The sequence below is a fragment of the Theobroma cacao genome, chromosome 10 (genome assembly GCF_000208745.1).
Source record: "Theobroma cacao cultivar B97-61/B2 chromosome 10, Criollo_cocoa_genome_V2, whole genome shotgun sequence".
Classification (NCBI taxonomy): Eukaryota; Viridiplantae; Streptophyta; class Magnoliopsida; order Malvales; family Malvaceae; genus Theobroma; species Theobroma cacao.
Genome location: NC_030859.1, coordinates 17,551,582 through 17,564,246, shown reverse-complemented (window position 1 = coordinate 17,564,246; position 12,665 = coordinate 17,551,582). Strand labels below are relative to the sequence as shown.

Below are 12,665 nucleotides of genomic sequence, written 5' to 3'. Positions count from 1 at the left end.
CAACATAGAATATCCGAGATATCCTTACCAATGTCTTCAAAAATCCCCATTAGGATAAACATGGGGTTTATGAAAATTGATACGGAGACTTAAAGCCAACTCAAAACAATGTAATAATCTCCAAACATTGAGGGCACCTATATATATATATATATATATATATTAATTTTTACTTTTTAAATTGAGAATAATGGTTCATAAAAGGTGAAAAATAAAAATAAATTAAACATACGAAAAAACATGCATCACATCCACATTGCTTAATTTAGAATTTCTAAATCAATAAATAAAATTTATCACATTATCTAAAAGAATAATTTACATCCAATCAAGGGCTGCGAGTTAATCAGCCACATATTCTACATGTACGAAAAAGAGAAGGGCAAATAACTTTTCCCTTGTTCACTCCATGATTACAGGCAACTATTTGGTCGAACTAAATCAAATGCCTTCCCGACCACATTGCTACAGGATGATTGAGCAGCTTTCTCCAAGTATGTTAAATTGACGTTTTGCAAACGTATTCCAGTGCATGGTTGCTTGGCACTACAATCAAATTTTATGGCTATTGGTGTCGATGATGTACCTCGAATATTTTTGTATACGATATCTCTAATTTTTATTCCGGATACCTGTAATAATTGAAGGAAAATAGATAAGGAATTGAAAGAACAGGCAATGATATTTTGTTAGAGTTTTTAAATTGAAATTAACGCGTATCGTCTAAGTAAATAAAATAAAAAACTCTTTTTTAATTCGAGAAAGAGCATGTTTAAATTGAACTCTTTAAGAGTAAAGATATATGCATTTATTATTGAATCAAATACTCAAATATAAATCAATGATATTTTTAAATATGAATGGTCCAACTATTTTAACGTCAACAAAGTCGGAATTAATATAAAAAGTTTGAAACAAGTTATGAGAGGTTGGTTATACCTGACCAGGGCAATTTAGGTTGTGAGGGCAATAATTCTGGTCAATAACAATGGGATTTTGCACATTTCTCATCACAGAGTTTATAAATCGAACCCCTTGAACAAATCCATTACTAGGTCTAGCCCATGACTTGATCCTCAACCCATTTTGGGTGCCAGAGAAAATTGTCTTTCTCACTGTAATATTTTGGACCCCTTCCTCTTTCAAATCCTTGGCCAAGCTTCCAATGCTGCGAAGTGTAAATTAACCAACACTAATCAATATCAATATAAAATCATGGTTTCAAAAATAAGAAGAGTAAGTGAAAAAAAAAAAGCTTATATGCATTGCTTCATTTTTAGGAAAAGTATAGATGACATTTAATATATCATACCTAATGCCATGGCCAGGGCCACAAGTGACTCGTTCGACCCATAAACTTTTGGTGCCGGGGCCAATTGAGATGCAGTCATCTCCGGTTTTAATGGAGCAGTTTATGATTTCTACATTTGTGGATAATTGGACATGGATACCATCAGTGTTGGGGCTATTACCAGCAGCTATGATCTTAACCCCTTGGATGTGCACATTTTGACAGCCATTGATCACAATGTGAAACATTTGGCTATTGAATGACGTTAATCCATTGATCCTAACGTTGTTGGAGTTGGTAAAACTCAACGTCTGACATTCACACAATAAAAATTTCCATGTCAACTTATAAAACATTTTTAATTATAAGATATCCTAATATTAGTATTAATCTTCTATCCAAATTATAGATTTCAAAATGTAAATTTGATTATAATTGCAGTATCAAGTATGTAACTAAATCTAAAGAAAGGAGTTTAATAAGAAAAATGAATGGAAAAAAGTACCGTGGCTCCGGAAGGACAATTGGTATGGGAAGTTTTGCAAGCCCAGAGAGCAGGTCCTTTGGCATCAAGTGCACCACCAATGATAGAAACATCGCTGACTCCTTCAAAGCTAAGCCAACTGGCTGATTTTCCAAGTACACTATAATCTCCAGGAGCCACAAGGGTACCGTCAATTCTTATGGTGATTTGAGGGCTTTTGCAGTCACCTTTAAAAGCCATAGAACCAAGCAAATACCGACCTTTGGTACGTATATCATGGTTGAGTCTGCTGAGCCACAGGCTGCATTCCATGCCTCGAGGAAAGCCTTGGTCGAGTCTGTTTTGCCATTTGGTTTTGCCCCAAAGGCTAACACATTAGACTTTGTCGTCGCCGCAGATGCTGAATTTATGCCTAACATAACAAAGAGAATCAGAATCATTCCTTGAAAAGGACTTAGAAAGCTTCATCATGTTCGACATTTTTATTTTCTTGCTCTGCTAAGAAGGTGAGCAAGATGCGATGAGGGAAATTAGAGAAAAATAGAATGAAATTGGAAGCTGAAGTGTTAAGCTGATTGATGAAGGAGAGTGTAAGAGAGATTGGATATTTATACATGTCCAATTTGATGACGAACAGGAATTGTTATTGTTTGGGATAAAGACTTGAAAAGAGTATTATTGTCAACTTGTAGGATTGAAGAAAGCTGCAATGGCTGAAACCAAAGCCTCCCTTTTCTGTGTGTATAGGAAATACAGTGTACACTGCATCACGTTACTTCGCTCCGAATTCATTAAGTACATGCTAACTCATTTGTGTTGAATGCAAGCACATATTTCTGGTGCTTACTTCTACATGAGGCAATTTAGTATATATTTTATTGTAGAGATGCTTCACCCAACTGCAGCAGCCATGGAAATGAATGCATACAAATTAAACAAATTAGTTTTATAAAAATTAAAATCAACTTGGGATAGGATGTCAACATGTATATGTCATTTTTTTTTTTAGAATTTCTTCCTTAATTTTGAGATCCAAATGTCAAATCCGTATGAATAATAGTTATGTATTTAAGAAGTGTGAAATTCAGATACGTTTGGATAAATTGTCACATAATTTTACTGTAATTTTTTAACCGAATTTTTACACGAACTCAAAGTACCAAGTATATATATCTCAAATTCTTTTGTAAATCAATACTAACAAATTACTTTTACCACAACATTGAGTAGAAATGTTGCAGTACCCCGAAATCTACATAAACTAGTTTTAAAATTGTAGCAGGATGGTGAAAATCCACAGTATGGAAGTGAAAACTATTAGAAGGTTTTTACAGCACTGTTTCGCAGTGAAACACTCATGATGAATCAATTATTACTGCTATAACAAAAAGGAAAAGCCTAAATTTCAGGCAGTAAATGAAAGTTGTGAAATAACTGTACCCACAAGAATGATGCATTACCCAATAACAAAATGATTGCTTCAAATCTTTCATCATATGAGTGTGTGATAACATAGATATATCAAAAGGGCATAAAGAAAACTACCACCAATAATAACATTCATATTTTTTCTATTTTTTTCTTCACTAACAAATATTATCAAAATCGTCCCCGAGCAGCACCCATCGGTGAATAAATTTTGGGAATCCATTTTAGTTGATTTGAGTATGAATTTTGGGATAAATATAAGTAAAATTTATGAGATGAGAGGAGATTATCTTTTGACGTATAATTCAAAATCTTTATGTATGTAAAAAAATTATCAAAATTTACAGTAGCAATTCCAGGGTGATCATCAGTTTTAGTCACCGAAAGTTAACTTTTCTACCTTCTTTTCATTCTTTACTTAATTAAAGACTTAATAATTAACCGATTACAAATAAAATGTTGATTATTATAAATCAAAAAAGGTAATTTAATTATTTAATTGGTATCATTCATCCATTATATAAGAAACTATTGGGATTGAGCTAATGAGAATAAAGGCAGGCCGTTAACTTGATGTTGAAACAATGTAATTATGTGTAAAGCCTCTTTTGCATCAATATACATGCTAACTTTTTACTCTAATATACTTTAATGTCGGCAGCTTAGAAATTTGCCTTCATTCTCACGGATTCAATTATTTTACTAGCTCCCCACCATTTTCCTTTATCATTTTCTCTTGGAATAATTTTGCATCCAAGTCTTTATTTTCCGATGAAGTTAATACATAATTAACAAGTGAAAATTAAAAAGAAACCAAGCTTTCGTACATGATATAGGAATGAATCATGTGATGTACATTTCCTCCGAGCCTTGTGAAATCTCAAAATTCTTCCAAAAGTTTAGTGGAAATTTTCTCAAGTGTAATTTCGACAATCCAGTACTAGGAAAGTCAGGTCTCTCGAGTTGTGATGGAGTGTTGAGAAATTTTGAAAGTAATAGTTTTAGAGATATTTGGTGAATCATCATGATTTTGGAAAAATATCGTTAACTATTGAATTAGATACTTTAATTGTTGTCCTTTGAGTCTTAAACCCTTGTAAAGATCTTAGAAACTATGGAAGCCTTTTTAACAAATTGATGTGCTATGGGAGGTCATTGGTTGTGTTTTCTTTTAGAATATTTTTAGAAAAGTTAGGGTATAGTTTTATATTACTTAGGTGCTATGTATGGTTACTTAGCACTATAGCATTGTAGCAATTAAATATTTTAAGAACACTTGTTAACAGCTTAGACAAAATAATAATATAAAGCCACACTTATTAGCATTTTTATCGAAGAAAAGAACAAGCCTAGCTAGACGTGCATTAAAATTATCCATGGCTCCAATTAAGTCCATGACTCCAAAAAGTGCCGTGCGGTGGATTATTGGTCAACAATAGTGCTGGAGTCTTGACTCTAAAGGTGATTGGCTCAATGATTACTCAAATTTCTTCAGGTTTTCCGACTTTTCAAGGTCAACAATTTGTTTAATCATTATTCACAAACAAGTAAAATGCAAATTACTTAAAGTGATCAGTCTCTTCGGTGGATTATTTCTGAGATAACAGTAACGTATTAAGCCCTCTAACCGTACTGCTCCATGTACTTGGTTAATGAACCTGCAAAAATTATGGTAATCTAATCACGTTTTTCTTTAAGAAGATAGCTTGAAGCAAAATTAAGTGATAGTCCATAAACCAACTTCAACATACCCATTTCGACGGCTTGCATGCATTGAGACAATAGAATATCAGAAAAGGTAAGTTCGTTTAGTTTTTTATTTTTGTTTCTTATAATAAGCATGTTACTCTAAGTTAATCCAAAATATTGCACGTAAAAGATCCAAATCCCAAAGATATGACAGGTGGCATTTGCTTGACTGTCAAAATCAATAGACAAGCACGACAGATCCCCAATATAAGATACAAGCAATGGCGCCTGATATGTGACAACCATATTTTCTCTGCTTATCTTTCTCTCATAGTTTATCTTCCGAAATCATCTGGTGCCCTCACTGTCCTGGTCTTTGCATAGCCCAAAAATTGCTCGACTCAACATATCCATCAGAAGACATCATAGTTATGAAGAGTTTAGAAGAAGCTAGCATCATTTATATATGCTGGACAAAGTTGTAATTACATAAATAAAATGAAGGACAAAAGACTAATTATATATTCAGTAACTATAGTAAAAATAAAATAACTAAGCTAGTTAGTTGAGTAAATAAGATTAAAATAATAATAATAATAATATATTCATCACTCTTCCTCAAGATGAGTTATGAATGTTGATAGTACTCATTTTGCGTAAAGGTGAATGGAAAGGTCCTACCTGTAGCGCTTTTGTGAACAAATCAAAATGTTGCAGCTTGGTGGAAAACATAACAAGGATTGATGAGACCATCTAGTACCTTTTCCCTAATAAAATGGTAGTCCATCTCTATATGTTTAGTGCGCTCGTGAAATATGAGATTTTGCAAATGTTTAACATGGATTTATTATCATAAAATAGCTTTACCATATTTGGATGCTCTTCATTAAAATCCTTAAGCAAGTATAAAACCACATTATTTCACAACAAGTTGCTACCATTGATCTATATTTAGCCTCGGTAACTTCTTGCTACAACACTCTATTTCTTTGCCTTCTAGTTGATTAAAGATTTCCTAAGCAGTAAATTATAGCCCGTCACTGATCTTCTAGTATTGGGACAACTAGCCCAATCACTATCATTGTAGGCCTAACATCAGATGAAAATGAAATTCCTTGACCAGGAGCAGCCTTAAGATACCTCAAAATATGAAATCCATCTTGTAAATGACTATCACTATGCTTATCCATATATTGAGATAATAAATGCATTGCATAAAAGATACCAAGCCTTGTGAAAATGTGATATAATAATTTCCCAACCAGTTGTCTATCCACCATACTATCTTGTAACTAATCTACCTTTGTTGCTTTGGATACTTTAGGATGATGGTCAATTGGTGTAAAGATGGGTTAGCACCCAAAAAACCATATTCCTACAAAAGATCCAAAATATACTTCTTTTGACAAAGCAAAATCCCTTTACTAGATTTGGCCACCTCTAAACTAAGGAAATATTTAAGTTTCCCTAAGTCCTTAAGTTTAAAAGTCGAACTTAGGTAAACCTCAACCTCATTGCTAAGCTCTAAAGAAGTATTACCAATCACAATATCATCAACACATACTAATAAAGTAATAAATCCCCCATTTGTAGTATTCTTAGTAAATAACAAATAATTAACCTTTAATTGCGTAAAACATAAGCTAACAAACAATTTGTAAATTTTGAAATTGCCATGAAGCTTGCTTAGGGCCATACAAAGATTTTTGCAAGTTACATACCATTTTAGCATTGGCAAGACACTCCTCCTTAATAGATAATCCTGTGCCAACTCCACAAAAATAGTTTCATCTAAATCACCATTCAAGAATGCATTGTTATAATCAAATTGGGTGAGAAACCAACCTTTGACTGTTGCTAAAGCCAAGAAAAGTATGACAATGGTGTATCTAGGCACTGGACTAAACATTTCTTAATAATCAAAACTAGCATGTTGATTATAACCTCTAGCCGCCAATCAAGCTTTATAATGTTGAACACTACCATCAGCATAATTGCTTAACTTTGTAGACCCATTTACATCTAAATGCACAACAATTATTGGGTAAAGGCATCAATGTCCAAGTCCCATTTGCTTTCAAAGCATCCAACTCACATGTCATATCCTCTCTCCATGAGGCATGTTTTTATAACTTAATGGTAATATACAAGTTCAGGTATATGAGATAAAGAAGTTGTAAAAACTTTATCATTATGAGAAAGTTGATCACTAGATAGATATTTAGTAATAGGATGTTGAGTAACAAAACTTGTTTGAAAAGGTACGGTATAATGATAAACTTCAAGGTGTTTAGATGGGTGTCTTTATCTAGTACTTTTTTTAGGTTGTAAGGTAGAAGGTTCAGAAATGGAAATGTCATCCTAGATTACTAAGGTCAACATTGTTTGGTTGCTCATTGATGATACACATGAATTTATGAGTCTGATCTTTAAAAAGACTAAGTTGAGACATTAGATTGTTGATAACTTCTTCACCAACATCATCAAATTGAACTATAGAGACTACATTGTTAGCAAAATGAGAAAATCCTTTCCTAGCATTAAACTTGTTCTTAGTAAACTTGTAGTATACTAAAAAGCTAATTAAGCGATAGCACTTCTTTTTCAAGTGCCCTTTTCTTTCAACATTAAACACACACAACATCTACCTTACTTTTAGACTTTCCCTCAGTGACAACAAACATGGTAGAGGATTCAGTAAGAGGATGTAATTTGACATGAAAATTTCTTTGATTTTCCTTTCTAACAACAAGATTATAAATGTCATCCAAAGATGGAAATGGCTTCATCATGATATGTGACCTTAAAACAGAGAAATATCATTTAATCCATTAAGAAACCTAAAAATGTTATCTTTAGCTTTCTAATCAACAAATGTTTCAAAACCACCACAAGTACATTTCAACATAGGTTTAAAATTTTAAAGTTTTTCCCAAACAAAGTTCAACTCAGTAAAATATGGCCTATAGATATGTTACCTTGAGTAATGCCATTGAAAGTGAGTTGGAGTTTACAAATTCGCACATCATCAGGTAATGAAAACCTCTATTTAAAAGTGTCCTAAATCTGAAAACCTTTATTTAAAAGTGTCTTAAATCTAAGTTGCGTTGTCCTTGTAAAGCATAGTAAAAGCAATTGGTGCTGTCAAGGACTCCAAAAGCCATGTCATCCATGGCATGTAAAGCTTGTTGATCACCATTAGTTGTGAAATTGATCCATCGATAAACCCTAGCGTGTTCTGAATGGACAAAGTAAAGGTAAAAGACCTACTTTAAACCAAGTAATTTGTAGAGGTGAAATTTAGTGTAACAAAAACAAAACCATGACAGTCCAAGTGATGAAGGAAAAAAGGGCGATTGTGGATCTTCAATTGACGAGATCACAGACTTAGAAGAAACCAAATCATACATTGAAACAACCAACAAGTGAAATCTTGAAATGGAATGGGTACAATGGGTATAGTGAGGATGGTGGGTACGATGAGTATATTAGTCAAGCAGCTAGATATGGCTATTAAGTGGGATGGAATGGGGGTGAAAGAGTAAACAATAAGGCAAGGAGGAATGTAGGGAATGACCAAGGTGGGGTAGTGATGGTGTTCGTGAATAACTTACCACTACAAGTAGGTTGGAGAGAAGTAAAGGCAATGTGTCAACGATATGGGGAGATTGCGGATGTGTTTATCCCTATCAAAAAGAGCATGAAAAGATGAAAGATAGGGTTCGTACATTTCAAAACAATAAAAGTAGCCAACAATGCAATCAAGGAGCTAAATGGTTCATGGTTGTTGGAGGAATAATGTAGTGAAGGAACAAAGAGAGGAAGGGGAAGGAGGAAGAAATGATACTCAGGTGAGAGAGATGGCTATTCAAAGGAAGAAATCATGTACGATGGCAGTAATAGGTGGTCAAAAACAAGAAAAATTGTAGATGAAGAAAGAACAAATAGAAAAAGGGAAAATGTTAAAGTGTGAAGGGTTTGTTGATGAAAAGCAATTACAATGGCTGAGACAAAGTGTAATGGGGACATGTTGAAGTCAATCAGAACTTGAAACAGTAGCTCATCACATGAGAATGGATGGGTTTCGAGCATAGATGTGAGAAGATGGAATGGCAAGTAGTTCATTATATCATTTCATGACATGGGCTTTTTTGAAGCCATGCAAGAGTTAAAATGAATGTAGCTTGAGGAATGGTTTAACGATATTATAGAATGGTCAGAGTAGGTAATGGTGGAAAGTATGAGGATTTAGTTTGCCTGTCATGGAGTGTCATTACATGCAAGGAATGTCTTCACATTAAAGAGTCTAGCAAACATAATGAGGGACTTTATGTGTATGGATGGGGAAACATTGAAGTTGCAATCCTTTGGCAAAATAGTGATGCAGATAATAACAATAAAACCTAGTAGATTAAATGAAGTTGTAAGATTAAAGGTGGAAAAGAAAGAGTTTATGGTGAAGATTGTAGAGATAAAGGAAAATAATGTGCATTTTTATCAATGCTGTTACAAATCACCATATTTGAACATAAAAGAATCGAAGAATCATGGAGAAACTCAGATTTTTGGTAGCTCATCATAATACTGAGATAGGATAAGGTGGTCCGGTAAGAGGGCAAAAATTAATGGGACCAAAGGTGAGGAGATACATGAAGATCAAAGGAGGAATCATGATAACAGATCTAAAGCTGAGCAAGCACAAAAAAAGGCCAGTATAAAGGAAGAAGGAAAAGTTGCTAGCATAAATGTGGTAAGAGAGATAGAAAGCTTGGAAAAGAGAGCAAACCAAGAGAATGAAAAGAGAAGGATTTTGAGAAAAAGTGATGATTATACAAAAGAGTTAGAAGAGAGTCAAAGGGGAGGCTTTGAAAATAATAATGGGATAGACGGTAGTGTCAAAGAGACAGAATCCATTATGGGAAAGAGTATGAAATAAGGGAAAAGGGTACAAAGGTCAAGATCGTTAGATGTGATGGAAGAGAGGCAACAAGAAAGAGATAAAAATTGCCAAGGAAATGAAATAGAAGATAAGATGTTGAGAATGGATACAAAAAATTTAAAAAATAAAAGATTGAAAACCCAATAAAAAAGAGAGAGATAAAGGAAAATCCAACACAATAGAAAGTTAGGTCATGGTCGGGAAAGGAATTGAATGGCTCAAGAAATGATAGTGTAAGTATTGCGCTGATTGGAGAATTAAAGTCTTATAATGTTGAGTCACAAAAACCTAGTGTAGACCCAAAACAGATTAACAATGGAGTTTTAGGGTTGGAGAATGAGAGAAATTCAAGTGGATCAAGCCTTGCAATAATTAGTAAAGGCAAAAGGAAAGAAGTAAAGCAATAAGCTAAGGGAAATGGCACTAGATTAAGAGAAAAAAGAGAGTTTATTTGGGAAGAGTAGTCTAAGATAGAAAGAAAGAATGAGAAATATGTGAAAGAAAATGGAGAAATTAAAAGTGACAATTTGAGAAAATGGACAACGTATAAAAAGGTGGAAAAGAAACTAATGAGAATTAGGGGTATTAAGCTAGATAAATTTAAGAAGTGAGGGAGAAACCTGAAAGGGGATGAAACAATTGTGAATGAATCCTTCACAAATGGGGACTTTGAGAATACGAATGAAGTGATTAGGAATGAGGCAAAAATTACATGAGCAGTGGGCAAAAAAGTGGGCTTCACTTGTGAGGGAGATAAGGATGAGCTGCTAATAGATATAGATATGGATATCTTAAAGGAAAAGAAGAAGACAAAAGAGAGTACTATATTGATGTAAGAAAGAAATAATGAGTTTTATTTTTTGAATTGTTGTTTTTAAGGAGAAAAAGTTTCAAGTTAGGAGCAATAAAAATATCTTTGTTTAAATTGGAAGGGTTTAGGGGTAGGCTGTCTTTTTATTTGTGGCGTTGCTTGAGGGTTTTTTGAATTGTTTTAATGATTTTGGGTTTTTGATGATATGAATGCAATAATTTAGGGATTGAAATTTTGATGGGTAACCTTTTCGGGTTGGTAGGTAAAGGGTGTTAGCTAATGGTATGTTTAGGCTTTGAGATATTTGTCATGCTACCAATATGTTATCATGCAGTGCTAAGCTTTTGTAAGGTTGCAGGCATTTTACCCAAGCCAACTTCTAATGTCAATGAAAGTCTTTTGCCAGACAAGTTGAAGACTTGCTACGACATTCTGGTAGTGGAAGAATAAAGACATGCTTTTAATAAAAAAAAATCAAATCTTGAAATGTAAAGTACTTCAAGAAATTAGAAAAAATAGTAAAGAATTCTCCAAAAATCTTAAACACGCAAGCAAAATCAATAAACCTTAAGTCAATTTTTCTTGAGAAAATGAAGAAATCTATGATGAAACAATGGATTAAAGAACAAGGAAAAAAGAGTAATAAACAATCTGATGAAGAAAACTAACACAAAATCACTAGAAACAAGTCCAAAACTCTTGATTGTTGCTTTGATACCATGTGAATAATCGAAAGATTTCAAAGAAAACCAAAATCCATATTAGGGGAAAATATTCTATATTTTCATATGAAGAGTTTAAAATAAGCCAACATCATTTATATATGCTAGACAAAGTTTGTAATTACATGAATAAAATGAAAGATAAAAGAGTAACTATACACTCAGTAACTATGGTAAAAGTAAAGTAACTATGTTAGTTAGTTGAGTAAATAAGATTGAAATAATAATAATATATTCACCAGTAACTTACTTTTGTTGCAATCTAGCACATAATTTAATTACCAATTAATTTCATAAAAAGGATTAAGGAATATGAACCTCAAGAAAAACTTTATTCTTTCCATTCACTACTAGTGTCTTGAATTTTCCAACTTATAATGCAAATTACACCTTCTTGTGAATTTATTATGTACATTGAAATTACTGAACAATTCTCATTCAAAATTATGAAAAAATTAAAATTAATTATATTTAATTGTGCAATCTCAATCATTAATTAAGTGTAGGATCTTTAACATTTTTTGTAAATTTCTTGTGTATCTCACATAATTTACAATTAAAATTGAATAGTTTGAAATTATAAAAAATAGTAGTTGCTATAAATCTTTTGCAACGTATCTTATTTAAGGTAAAAGATTTTAAGCCTTATTCTATATATGTCTATTTTTTGGAGGAAAAAAATTATTTGGAGAGAAAAGCATAGGAACAACGACATCTAGGGATTGGACAAATGAAAGAGGTTGTTACAATATTCATCGACAACTTATCTTTATAGTGACTCTTCCATGGTTAAGAATAGTTTGCAAGAAGTTTGATGTCATTGTCAACATTTTCATCCAAGGAAGAGTTCAAGGAAGGGGAGGGTGTTTGGATTTGTATAGTTTTGTTCCATGGGCAATGCTCAAAGGGCAATTCAAAATCTTGATGGTTTTTGGTTCTTCGATTATAAGCTTGGAGCTTATTTATCCAGCACAAACCTAGGGATTCTTTTTAGAGACGAAGAGGCAACATACATCTTACTAAAAGTAGTGGGGTTCCCATGAGAGCTCCACCGTAACTTGTTTATAGTAGATGATAATATAGTATTGTTAATGCTAACCCTCACCAGGTGAATACACCATTGGGCAATGTTACTGCTAATCCTCATCCATAGCCTTTACTCACGAAAGACAAGGGTGAAAGACCAAAGTCGTACCTCCAAGCAATTTCAAGGACCATAACCACGCTGAAGGAATCACCCTTACCCCTGTTAAGCCCCAATAGCAGCAAGTTGTGCTTTGGTTTTGTTGATGTGAAAGTCA

At 33.2% G+C, this 12,665-nt stretch overlaps 1 pseudogene; it reads right to left on the bottom strand.

Moving 5' to 3' along the window:
• On the bottom strand, window positions 312–6,801 carry LOC18587048 (annotated as a pseudogene).